We start from the raw sequence: 14,776 nt of genomic DNA, 5'->3' as shown, positions 1-14,776 counted from the left end.
GGATTACCTAATGCAGAGACACTCTCCAGGTTTATTTTTCATATTGTAAGGTTACATGGGATCCCTCTGAATATTGTGTCTGATAGAGGAGTACAATTTGTCTCTAAATTTTGAAGCGCTTTTTGCAATAAGCTAGGGATTGACTTGTCATTTTCATTTGTTTATCACCATGAAATCAATGGTCAGACTGAGAGGACAAATCAATCTTTGGAACAAATTTTAAGGTGCTTTGTGGCAATGTGACAGGAGACTGGTCTTCATTTTTACCTCTTGCTGAGCTTGCTTTTAACAGACGAGTAAATCAATTTACCGGAACCTCACCATTCTTCTGTAATTACGGTTTTAATCCCCATTTTGGTGAATTTCCTAGGATTAATTCTGAATGCCCTGGGGTGGAGGTCGCCGTGCAGAGACTTGGGGATGTCTGGAGGGAAGTTCAAAAGAATATTGGGACTGCCCATGTTCACCAAAAATGAAAGGCCGATAGAAGACAGTCGGTGGGTCCTGTTTTTAAGATTGGGGATAAGGTTGGTTGACGTCTAGGAACATTAAACTTAAAGTGCCATCTGCGAAGTTGGGTCCAAAGTTTATTGGTCCATATGAGATTCTAGAGGCGGTCCATCCTGTGGCATTTAGATTAAAGCTTCCTCCATCACTTCGCATCTCTAACGTATTCTATAAATTTTTATTAAAGGAGTATGTCCCTTCTGCATTGTCTCCCTCATCCCACCTCCTCTGTTTTCAGTAGAAGGTGGCTTGGAGTATGAGGTTCAGAAGATTGTGGATTCTCAGAGAGTCCGTAATTCCCTCCAGTACCTCATCCACTCGAGGGAATATGGACCAGAGGAGAGATCCTGGGTCCCTTCTCGAGATGTGAAGGCCGATTGGTTAGTCAGGGCCTAAAATTAAAATATTAAATCTTGAAATTCTCACACAGGCCATTGAGGCTTTTTATACTCTAACTTCCTGTTGTTTCAGGAAATAACACATGGACGTTACTTTTCACTGAAGCATAAAAGAGTGTGTGCAAAGGTCAGGAGCAGGGTCAACTGTGACATCATTTATTGTGATTGGTGGAGCCTGTGTTATTAGCTGTGTATAGTGGTGTTGCCTGTCAGTGTAATCCTGCCACTGAAGATAAGGAGCCTGCTGAAAACTCTTGTAGCAATAGCAAGAAGTATGATTCTTAACTAATGTTGAGCGATACCGTCCGATACTTAAAAGTATCGGATCGGATGGTATCGGCCGATCTAAAAAAAATATCGGGTATCGCCGATTCCGATACCGGAAGTCCCATTCAAGTCTATGGGACTTCCGGTATCGGAATAAGAAAAACCCTATTTTTGCCTTGTACAGCCTCTCTGGGGTCTGTACGGGCCTTTCGGGGGGCTGTGCCGGCCTGCCCGGGGGTCTGTGCAGGCTCCGGTGGTCTGTGCCGGCCTGCCGGGGGGCTGTGCCGGCTCCGGTGGTCTGTGCCGGCCTGCCGGGGGGCTGTGCCGGCCTGCCGGGGGGTCTGTGCAGGCTCCGGTGGTCTGTGCCGGCCTGCCGGGGGGGGCTGTGCCGGCCTGCCGGGGGGGGCTGTGCCGGCCTGCCGGGGGGTCTGTGCAGGCTCCGGTGGTCTGTGCCGGCCTGCCGGGGGGGCTGTGCCGGCCTGACGGTGGTCTGTGCAGGCTCCGGTGGTCTGTGCCGGCCTGCCGGGGGGCTGTGCCGGCCTGCCGGTGGTCTGTGCAGGCTCCGGTAGTCTGTGCAGGCATCGTCTGATGGGGCTACAAGTCCCATCGGGCGATGCCTGCTACCATGGCAGTGATTGACACATTAGCCAATGATGGGACAGTAGTAGTCCCATCATCCAGCTAATGTGTTGAATGTAAAAAAAAAAAAAAAAAATTTACATGCTACATACATGCTACATACATACAGCATGCATACTACATATATACTACATGTAACATACATACTACATACATGCTACATACTACATGCATGCTACATACTACATACATGCTACATACATAATACATATATACTACATGCATGCAACATACATACAACATATATACTACATGCATGCAACATGCATACTATATATATACTATATACTGTATACTACATGTAACATACATACTACATATATACTACATGCAACATGCATACTACATACATGCTACATATATGCTACATACATACTACATACATAATACATATATACTACATGCATGCAACATACATACAACATATATACTACATGCATGCAACATGCATACTACATATACAGTGGGGGAAAAAAGTATTTAGTCAGTCAGCAATAGTGCAAGTTCCACCACTTAAAAAGATGGGAGGCGTCTGTAATTTACATCATAGGTAGACCTCAACTATGGGAGACAAACTGAGAAAAAAAAATCCAGAAAATCACATTGTCTGTTTTTTTTTCATTTTATTTGCATATTATGGTGGAAAATAAGTATTTGGTCAGAAACAAGCAATCAAGATTTCTGGCTCTCACAGACCTGTAACTTCTTCTTTAAGAGTCTCCTCTTTCCTCCACTCATTACCTGTAGTAATGGCACCTGGTTAAACTTGTTATCAGTATAAAAAGACACCTGTGCACACCCTCAAACAGTCTGACTCCAAACTCCACTATGGTGAAGACCAAAGAGCTGTCAAAGGACACCAGAAACAAAATTGTAGCCCTGCACCAGGCTAGGAAGACTGAATCTGCAATAGCCAACCAGCTTGGAGTGAATAAATCAACTGTGGGAGCAATAATTAGAAAATGGAAGACATACAAGACCACTGATAATCTCCCTCGATCTGGTGCTCCACGCAAAATCCCACCCCGTGGGGTCAGAATGATCACAAGAACGGTGAGTAAAAATCCCAGAACCATGCGGGGGGACCTAGTGAATGAACTGCAGAGAGCTGGGACCAATGTAACAAGGCCTACCATAAGTAACACACTACGCCACCATGGACTCAGATCCTGCAGTGCCAGACGTGTCCCACTGCTTAAGCCTGTACATGTCCGGGCCCGTCTGAAGTTTGCTAGAGAGCATTTGGATGATCCAGAGGAGTTTTGGGAGAATGTCCTATGGTCTGATGAAACCAAACTGGAACTGTTTGGTAGAAACACAACTTGTCGTGTTTGGAGGAAAAAGAATACTGAGTTGCATCCATCAAACACCATACCTACTGTAAAGCATGGTGGTGGAAACATCATGCTTTGGGGCTGTTTCTCTGCCAAGGGGCCAGGACGACTGATCCGGGTACATGAAAGAATGAATGGGGCCATGTATTGTGAGATTTTGAGTGCAAACCTCCTTCCATCAGCAAGGGCATTGAAGATGAAACGTGGCTGGGTCTTTCAACATGACAATGATCCAAAGCACACCGCCAGGGCAACGAAGGAGTGGCTTTGTAAGAAGCATTTCAAGGTCCTGGAGTGGCCTAGCCAGTCTCCAGATCTCAACCCTATAGAAAACCTTTGGAGGGAGTTGAAAGTCCGTGTTGCCAAGCGAAAAGCCAAAAACATCACTGCTCTAGAGGAGATCTGCATGGAGGAATGGGCCAACATACCAACAACAGTGTGTGGCAACCTTGTGAAGACTTACAGAAAACGTTTGACCTCTGTCATTGCCAACAAAGGATATATCACAAAGTATTGAGATGAAATTTTGTTTCTGACCAAATACTTATTTTCCACCATAATATGCAAATAAAATGAAAAAAAAAACAGACAATGTGATTTTCTGGATTTTTTTTTCTCAGTTTGTCTCCCATAGTTGAGGTCTACCTATGATGTAAATTACAGACGCCTCTCATCTTTTTAAGTGGTGGAACTTGCACTATTGCTGACTGACTAAATACTTTTTTTCCCCACTGTATACTATATATACTACATGTAAAATACATACTACATATATACTACATGCATACTACATACATACTACATACATGCTACATACATACTACATACATACACTACATGCATGCAACATACATACTACATATATACCACATGCATGCAACATGTATACTACATATATACTGCATATATACTACATGCATGCAACATACATATATACTACATACAATACATACATATAGACATACAGTACATATAACATAGAGTACATACTCACCGTCACTTGTCACTTTGATCCCCGAAGCCATTGTCGCCTGAGGAATAAATATCAAAATAAAAAAACACCAATATACTTACCCCGATCCGCAGAAGTCCACGAGGGTCCCACGTCCATCTTGCGTGGAGAACAGCAGCATCAGCTGATGCTACCGTTCTCTACCAGCTCCAGGAATACAATGACGGAAGGTAGGTATCCCACGCAGCAATGGCATAAAGTGAGACTAGAGACTTTTTTTTTTTACAGTGGTGGAGGAATACAGTGCGGAAGGATACCTACCTTCCGTCATTGTATTCCTGGAGCTGGTAGAGAACGGTAGCATCAGCTGATGCTGCTGTTCTCCACGCAAGATGGACGTGGGACCCTCGTGGACTTCTGCGGATCGGGGTAAGTATATTGGTGTTTTTTTATTTTGATATTTATTCCTCAGGCGACAATGGCTTCGGGGATCAAAGTGACAAGTGACGGTGAGTATGTACTCTATGTTATATGTACTGTATGTCTATATGTATGCATTGTATGTAGTATATATGTATGTTGCATGCATGTAGTATATATGCAGTATATATGTAGTATGCATGTTGCATGCATGTGGTATATATGTAGTATGTATGTTGCATGCATGTAGTGTATGTATGTAGTATGTATGTAGCATGTATGTAGTATGTATGTAGCATGTATGTAGTATGTATGTAGTATGCATGTAGTATGCATGTAGTATGTTGCATGTATGTAGCATGTAGTGTGTATGTTGCATGTATATAGCATGTAGTATATATGTAGTATGTATGTTACATGTAGTATATATAGTATATATGTAGTATGCATGTTGCATGCATGTAGTATATATGTTGTATGTATGTTGCATGCATGTAGTATATATGTATTATGTATGTAGTATGTATGTAGCATGTATGTAGTATGTATGTTACATGTAGTATATATGTAGTATGCATGTCGTATATATGTAGTATGCATGTTGTATGTATGTAGCATGTATGTAGTATGTATGTAGCATGTAAATTTTTTTTTTTTTTTTTTTACATTCAACACATTAGCCGGATGATGGGACTACTACTGTCTCATCATTGGCTAATGTGTCAATCACTGTCATGGTAGCAGGCATCACCCGATGGGACTTGTAGTCCCATCGGACGATGCCTGCACAGTCCCCCGGAGCCTGCACAGATCACCGGCAGGCCGGCACAGCCCCCCGGCAGGCCGGCACAGCCCCCCGGCAGGCCGGCACAGACCACCGGAGCCTGCACAGACCACCGGCAGGCCGGCACAGCCCCCCGGCAGGCCGGCACAGACCCCCGGAGCCTGCACAGACCACCGGCAGGCCGGCACAGCCCCCCGGCAGGCCGGCACAGACCACCGGAGCCTGCACAGACCACCGGCAGGCCGGCACAGACCCCCGGAGCCTGCACAGACCACCGGCAGGCCGGCACAGCCCCCCAGCAGGCCGGCACAGACCACCGGAGCCTGCACAGACCACCGGCAGGCCGGCACAGCCCCCCGGCAGGCCGGCACAGACCACCGGAGCCTGCACAGACCACCGGCAGGCCGGTACAGACCCCCGGACAGTCGGCACAGCCCCCCCGAAGGCCCGAACTGACGGCGCATCATGATGCGCACAGACAGCGCATCATGATGACGTCATTTCGGCAGCCAATCAGAGCCACAAAAGTGGCTCATTGCATTTTGGACTTCCGATTCCGGTATCCGATACGAAAAAAGTATCGGTACTCGGTATCGGAATTCCGATACGGCAAATATCGGCCGATACCCAATACTTGCGGTATCGGAAAGCTCAACACTATTCTTAACTCCTTAATGACTGCTGATACCCCAATTAGCGCAGGTCATTAAAGAGCCTTATTCTTTAGTGCCCTTTTTCATGGCGCCCCATGGCATGGTGAAAATGTGGCAGCTGTCGGCTTTGTATAACAGATGACACTATACTGCATGTTTCTTGATCAGTTTTACAACCAGTTATTAACCCTTTAGATGCCAATGTCAAATACAACAGTGACATCAAAATGGTTGAAAGAGGGAGAGGGCTTCTGCTACATCCATGTTGGCACCCCACAATTGTGATGTCAAGTGCTCATAGTTGCTATTGCAGCCAGAGGCCTTTTAGTGACATCGGGATATGGTGTCATGTTAGACTCCTACAATAGCACTGCAGTGATGAGACCAGTGATAAAAGAGAAAAATATTCAAGCTCTATGGAATAACTTATTAAAAAATAAAATGAATCTGCATAAATATAAGAATTAAAAAAAAGCGCAAAAAAGTGCAAAAAAGATGGTTTGCCACTAATAATGCAGCTTTTGTGTAAAACCAAAAATTAACCAAAAAAATGCATAATTGGTATCATCATACATTTACCTGCACTATAAAACGTTCATGTTATTTATTCCATATGGCGAACACCAATAAAAAAAACAAGCCAAAAATGTTACTGATATGCAAAAATTGTATCAAGACGGTGTATGTAAAAAAATGGTATCAATGAAAATATCAAATCATACTGCAAAAACAAGCACTCATATGACTCTGAAAGAAAAAGTAAAAAAAAGTTACATCTCTTAGAATATGGTGATGCAAAAGCACATACATTTTCATATTTTCGTTCTTTTTTAGTGTGCAAAAGTAGCAAATAATAATTACAAAAAATGTAAATCTGATATCGCTTTAACCGCAGTGACCCAAAGAATAACTCTGTCTTGACTCTTTTAAAGGCAAAAGCATAAAAGTAAATACAATAAAAACAATAACTGAATTGCTGGTTTTTGTTCATTCTGTCTTCAAAAAATCTGTTCCCCCAAAATGGTACCAATACAACCTTAATTTCATCCCACAAAAAAAAAACTTCAAACACTTTTGTTGGCCAAGAAAAAAATCAAAAAAATTTTCGTCTCTCATAATATGAAGACAATTTTTTCATATAAAAAAGAGCATTTTTAGCATGTAAAAGTAGCAAAGTAGAAAAAATCTATATAAATCGCTGGTATCAATGTAATCGCACTAACCCAAAAAATTAAGACCTCTTATCACTTATACCGCACGATGAATAGTGTAAAAAATAAAAGTAAAACAATACTTGAACTTCTCATTTTGCCTTCCAAGAATCGGAACAAGGCATGGTTCACATTTATCCTGTACTCTCCGCTGAGCACTTACCTTGGGGTTTATGTGCAAATCACGAAAAAATGTAATTCAGGCGAAACCCTCAACAGAACCACTCACTATAATGAGGCAGATGGCTAAAGCCACCGCTCTGTGTTCAGAGTGGTGAATGAACCAGCAGCAGCATCACCACCACCGTGACTACAACTAAATGCTGCTGGGGAGATTAAAGTACATTTTCTCCCTGCATCATTCGGCTACGTGCAGGCGCCGGGCAGGTTAATAATGCAATTAACCTGTAAGATTATCTCTATATCTGCATGTCAATAGCATTTTTTCTGATGACAGGTTCCCTTAAAGCTATGAAAATGTACAGCTAATAAGGTCTAATAAGTGGAAGCAACCAGGATAACTATTGATGTGATCAACTTTCCATAGAAATATATGCTTTCATTTAGAAAGTGCAGTGATTGGAAAGATTCCCTTGTTTCCGAGCAATTAGAATTCTAACTTACCACTGTAAATGAAAACTGATAAGCAATATAACTAGCTATCATTGATCTTTATCAATCATGACTATATAAAAGTTATCGTTATGAGCCTTTCATAGTGACATTTATATTTACATAAGGCATTGCTTCTATAATAAGGCACCTCAAGCAGAATGGAAAGTTCTCTCCTTGCCAGCTGTGTGGATAATTCTGATGGAAAAGACCATCAAATTAGAATCTACTATTTTTAAACTAGCGTTCATATTCCTGGGGTGTGTGCATGGGTTTCAAATCATATTAGACATAATTGTCACTTATCTTTCAGTATATACATGGACAAGTAGGAAATTACTCGCATCACTAGAACTTACCTTTACTATTGCTTTTTATTTACGAGAAGTGATTAAAAGCTGATCAAAAATATTGAATCATTAACAATGAAAAATTGAGGTCAATTTCCAACTTTTTTGTAAACATTAATATCCATTCATGGTATCTATGATACGACTTTACATGGGATAGAGAACAGTTATCACCTCCATGGCTATTTCTGGTGTATTTCAGTGGTTGCACATGGTAGATCTTTTTTTAGTCCTGATTTTTCTTATTTATTTTAACATCCAATGTAAATAATCACCTTTAAAGGGAACCTGTCACCAGAACAAGTGCTATTAACCTACAGATATGGGGTTAATATGCAGGTTAACAGCGTTATTAACTTGCTCAGCGCCCCCACTTAGTTGAACACTGCAGGGAGAAAATTAACTTTTTTCCCCCGTCACCGTTTTGGTTTTGGTCACGGGGACAGCACTTGCGCGTGTTCAGTCCCCATTCTAAGTACACAGAGCGGCAGCTGTAGCTATGACCCTGGCCCTGACTGATAGCTGGCCCTAATGCTCAGCCAGTGTCAGTCAGGGCTGAGGCCACGATTACAGCCGTCCCTCTGTACCGGTGACTAAACCAGCGCCAGTTTCCCTTTAAGTTATTGCCCACTAATCATGCTACATCTTCAATGTGAGAAATTGCCTATAATATACCGAATATGTTATCAAACTCGCTGCTAAAACTATTTGATGCACAGCTATCATTACAGCTATAGTTAATTATCACAAAAACCCAGGCTCAACTCCTCACCTATTGAAATGATGCATTATAATTGTATTACATGTGCAGGGTGCTTAGACACTAGCCCTTACTGTTTCATCTGATTTGTACATAATAAAGTAATTGCAAAGGTAGTTTGTTAAGAATCCGTAAAATAATACACTTTCAATGGCGAGCAAATACTTTTATTACTGAACTCACTTGGATAGATCGAGCAATGAAAAGTGTCAGCCAAGTGTTCCATCACTGCTCATTGTTGCGGCCGTCCTTTGCTGATTATGATGTCTGGTTCAGGTTTATTTATCTTTATTGGATTCCTGTTTATTGATTGTGTTGGGACCACCGTACAAGGGTAATTCCACATTACAACTATTTGCTGCTCCATGAAAAATTAGCTTAGGGTCTGTCACTGCCAGTACTCAGGTAACCATTGCAATGTTTTTATAAAGTTAGATTGATTGCGCACTATTGAATGTGACACTCAAATCCGTCATTCCAGCTTGTTTTAGGCCACGTGCATACGGTCAGTATTTGGTAAGTGTTTTAAATCAGTATATGTAAGGAAAAAACAGAAGTGGAACAATCATCAGAAAAGTATAATAGAAACACGTCACCACGTCGTGATTTTAGCTTACAAATACTGATGACAAATACTTAACGTCTGAACATGGCCTTATATACTGTTTCAGATGTCTGAAAGCACCTGATTAGTACTTGTAAAATGCCTCAAATCATCATCATCATCACAGATACCCCGTGTACAATATGTCAATGTGTATAGCAACAGCGACTAACAGAACACAAGTGCACCTAAGCTGGAGAACTACTCAAACAGACTAAAGGACCTTTTTAAACGCTTAGGAAGCTTTTGCAGGAGTTTCTTGTTAATTGTACTAATTTACTGAGATAATGACTTTTGGGTTTTCATTGGCTGTAAGCCATAATCATCAACATTAACAGAAATAAACACTTGAAATAGATCACTCTGTTTTTAATGACTCTATATAATATATGAGATTGACTTTTTGTATTAAAGAACTGAAATAACTTAACTTTTTGATGATATTCTCATTTTTTATTATTATACATTTTTATAGCGCCATTTATTCCATGGCGCTTTACATGTGAAAAGGGGCAAATATAGACAAGTACAATAAACATGAGCAATACAAGACACACACAAGTACAGAAGGAGAGAGGACCCTGCCCACAAGCACTTGAATATCTTCCAATGCCCTATTTTTTTATTGTCTGTGGCTATGACAGTCTGTTAGGAAAATGGATTACGTGGTCACTGAGATTTAAGGTAATGTCATTTCATTGACAGGTGCAGACAGGAGAGCATCATTTGGAGCAGATGGGGGCATCACACAAGAAAATGACTGCAATGATGATACACAGCATGCTGTATCTATTACATCCTTCATGTTTTGTCACTGAACATAGGCTGTAAGAAAGCACACAAATTTGGTCATCACTGGACTGTATGTATACACTTTTCCATATACCTCCTTTACCATTATCTGGATACAACATATTACATGCAAGTTAATCCAAGCCAGGCATTGAGAAAACGTTTGCTTAAAGTATATATAGTGAAGCTAATTTTGGTTGCATGCCATTGCAGTGACCTGACCATACATCATAATCATCTTGTTCTCCTTCTGATTGCTTTTCCCAGTCTTTGTTAATGTGACTGCACATGAAATAAGACTTTTTCATTGTTGTCAATACATTGTGATGTTCACTACAAACTCTCCTGGCACATTTGATCTATTTTGCGGTTGACCTTTAATGCTCATCAAATCAAAGCATTTGCAGCTTAGTCCAATAATGAGCTGACATATACCCGGGTCAGGAAGATGGACAGCCCCTGCAAGCTACCGGGTTACTTTGTCTATTGTTTAACACCCTCTCAATAGTCTGTCAGGTTTGGAATGGAACCACATCTGCTGATGTTTTTATGTTGCTTTGTAGTCAGACGATGAAAGCAAGCGTGTAACTAATGCGCTATGGATTTTCAAGTCTGGAAAATATGCCAGATTTAGGCAAGCTGAAATGGTGATGTTGGCAAGCCACTTCTATGAAAAGAAATCAGATTTGGTTCAAAGAGATCATAAACCTCAGGTATTCACAGTTTTCTACAAGTAAAATAAAAATAACACCTAAACTGCAAATAAAGACAGCTGGGAAATGTCTAGTATAATATTGTACCTGGCTTCTTTATTTTTTTAACATGGCCCTAAAAACTAACAGGCAGATAGTCGCTAACTATCTGCCTGTTCTACGCGACACTGGCTCAGAGCGGTCACAGACTGGACGCCAGCCAGCTATTCTGCTGCTTTGCGTCAACACAGCACCTCTTCCGGCTGCTCCGTCAACAGGGCGTGACTGTCGACATCATGCTGACTGATAAGCGGAACTCTGCTATTCGACAGTAGGGAGCCTGTTATCAATCAGCATTACATCGGCAGTCACGCCGCATCAACAGAGCAGAGCGGAAGGCAAGCAGCCATTCTGTCGACATGACGTCGGTGAAAGTGAATCGCTGGCCGGAGCGGTCAATGATGGCTCTAAACTGTCAGATATCGGTGGTGGGCAGAACAGGCATGTACTTAGCAACTACCTGCCTGTAAGTTCTTAAGCCCATAGTAAAAACATAAAATATATTATATGAATCTGTTGATACATCTAACCATTTTTATGTAACTCACACCCTGACCCAATTTTTGGGGAATGTCTTCATCCTCAAGCAGTATGTAATCAGCTGTACTTGTTTATGATGGAAATATATGCATGATACTATAACTTGGCATTAATAATTGACTTCCTTCTTGTTGATCTCCATACTGTCAATGATAAAAGTAAAATAATACAACAAATTTTTAAAGGGGTTTCTCAAATTATTAGAAAGTCTGCCACAGCAACCAATGGAAGAAGTAAAAAAATGTAGTCATCCATTTAATATGTGCTGTTTCAGGGCTGCCTCGTGGATCCTTCAATGCTAATCTTCTGTTTACCTGGCAGTAGCAGTGATATCATGTATATTGCAAATGACCGCTGAAACTAATCACTGACCTCGCCAGTATATGACCTGTGACCATTGAGGTTTGTGACTGGCTTCACTAGTTACATGGGGTATACCTTTACAGTCATGTGTACAGAAGACCCGCAATGTAAGTGGGTGAGTAATATACAGGGTTTGGACAAAATAATGGAAACACCTAACGTTTTGGCATCATAATCTTCGAACATGTTATAAACATGCAAACCGTTACATATGGTAATGTTTTGTAGTTGATTATTTGTGTTATGTGATATGTGTATGTAAATTAACTGTTTATTTTGCAGAATTGTAAGAACATTGATGAAAACCTGATACCAATGGCAGACCTCTCTGATTTTCAAAGAGGCCAAATTGTTGGTGCTCGTATGGCAGGAGCTAGTGTAACAGAAAGTGCCCGAATGCTTGACGTGTCAAGAGGTACTGTCTCCAAAGTAATGACTGCATTTGAAAGAGAAGGAAAAACGTCCGCAGCAAAGCACAGGTCCGGTCGAAAGTCAAAGTTGACTGAGAAAGACTGTCAGACTCTAAAGCGAATTGTGAGAGAGGATCGCAAGACCATGGCTCCAAAAATCACTGCTGAGCTCAATGAACACCTACAGAACCCAGTTTCCACGAAAAATGTTCGTCGGGACCTGCACAAATCTGGATTCCACAGAAGAGCTTCAATTTGAAAACCGCTGCTCTCAATGACAAATGTTTCCAAATGTTTAGAGTGGTGTAGAAACCTCCAGAATAGGTCCCTCAAGCAGTGGAAACATGTGATATTCTCAGATGAATCATCGTTTACCCTATTTCCGACCTCCGGCCGAGTGTACGTTTAGAGACAGCTGAAAGAAGCATTCCATCCAGACTGCCTTCTCCCAACCGTAAAACATGGCGGAGGTTCTGTGATGATCGGGGGTGTTATTTCGTGGAGATCCGCCGGGCCAATGATATCCCTTCATGGAAGAATTAACAGCCGCGATTATTTAGGCATTTTGGGCGACCAAGTGCATCCTATGGTTCAAGTACTGTTCCCAGAGGAGAACGCCATCTTTCAGGATGATAATGCGCCAATTCATACAGCTAGAATCATTAAAGCATGGCACAAGGAACATTGTAATGAAGTTGAGCATCTCATCTGGCCCCCACAATCCCCAGACCTCAACATTATTGAGCATTTATGGCCGATTTTAGAGATTCAAGTTAGACGTTGATTTCCGCCGCCATCGTTGCTCAAAGAACTGGAGGGTGTTTTAACTGAAGAATGGGCTACAATTCCTTTGGAAACAATTCACACCTTGTATGAATCCATACCTCAGATAATTGAGGCTGTAATCGCCACAAAAGGTGGACCTATACCATATTAAACTAACTTTTGTTAATGTTTCCAGCTGTTTCCATTATTTTGTACAACCCCTGTACATTATTTACTTTTTTATGCACATTGTTGAAAGGTCAGAAACAGATTTTAAATAACTTAGAAAACCTTTTTAAAACCAAGACCCATGGTCAGTTATGGACTAGCTCTCCAGAGTACAAAAGGAATGTATGGCGAGCTCTGACACAATATTGGGTTGCTGATATAGACGAGCAAATCTGTAGACATTTGAATTTACCAGCTTTTTCAAATCTTTTCGAAAAAATTTTGCAATGAATACTTTTACAGTGAATTGTAAATACTGCAAAACCTACAATTGCCCTGAAAAAATCAGTAACATTCTGCGGTCTCCTTGAGCTGTATTGAAACCCTTTACAACTCTTTAATACAAAAATACACTTAGTAAATGTCAAAGTGAACTAACCATGAATGGCTATGGGTAAACAAATCAGTGTAACCAAGAGACTTTTTCATAAAACACTGCACTAACAGCTTTTTAACATGTAAAATGGTTCCAAAAATTATCTCCACACAGGTGTTGTAGATGGAAGAAGCTGAAGCTTTTTGACAAGCAGTGGTCCAAAATAATCCCTGTTTGTCAAGTAGAACAGGTGTTTTGTTTGTCAAATATAAATCTGCATCTTCCAAAAATTATCCATATTGTGGGACCAAAATATTTTGGAAAAAGAAACAATGACTTTTTAGAGAGCTGTCCAAAAATGACCCTTTTTTGGGTTAAGCAACAAATTTGCTGTTTAGAAAGTGAGGAAACAATGTTTGCTGAAAAATCCATGTAAAAAGAATCTCTTCTTTGGAAGTTTCAGGTTTATTTACCATGTGCAAGTTAGAGGTCACAGCAGAAGAACCGTGTAGCTATAGAGAATAGAACACAGCGCACAAGCAGGATATGTGTGTGGCTGTCTATCAGCAGTGGCAGTGGAAGCGGAAGTAGCCACACAGTATAGAATATGAAGGAACAGACAAGATGGACAGTCAGGATATGTGTGGCTGCCGATCGACGGTGGCAGACTTCTACACTCAAATTCTTCAGTGGTGCAGTTGTACAAAACATTACTATCTAGAGTACACTATATGTGCAATGTTTTTCTCTTACAATCTATGTTGCTCAGCTGTGAGCTCTGACATCCTTTGACTAACTACAATCACCCTAAAAATAACTGCTGCATTCCCTGACTCAGCTTTTATACAGGCTATGAAAGTCCTTGCTGATTAGCTGCACTGTACTATGTTATGTGATGTGACGACTGCAAGGCATTATGGAAAAGCACACATGGCTGTATCTGTGGCCATGTGGCATTCTCTTGGTGATGCCTACATTTTTATCAAATTAGAAGATTGCAAGTATTATTGGGGAGCAACTCACAACTTAAAATTCAAATTGCTCTCCGGGTCCATTAAATTTCTTAAAATTCTATACAAATTTGACATGAATTGAATCGATTTGGTAATCTTTAGTTGC

The sequence above is a fragment of the Dendrobates tinctorius genome, unplaced genomic scaffold, assembly GCF_039654945.1.
Source record: "Dendrobates tinctorius isolate UK_male_01 unplaced genomic scaffold, ASM3965494v1 ptg000060l, whole genome shotgun sequence".
Taxonomy (NCBI): domain Eukaryota; kingdom Metazoa; phylum Chordata; class Amphibia; order Anura; family Dendrobatidae; genus Dendrobates; species Dendrobates tinctorius.
Note: the sequence above shows the minus strand (reverse complement) of the source record.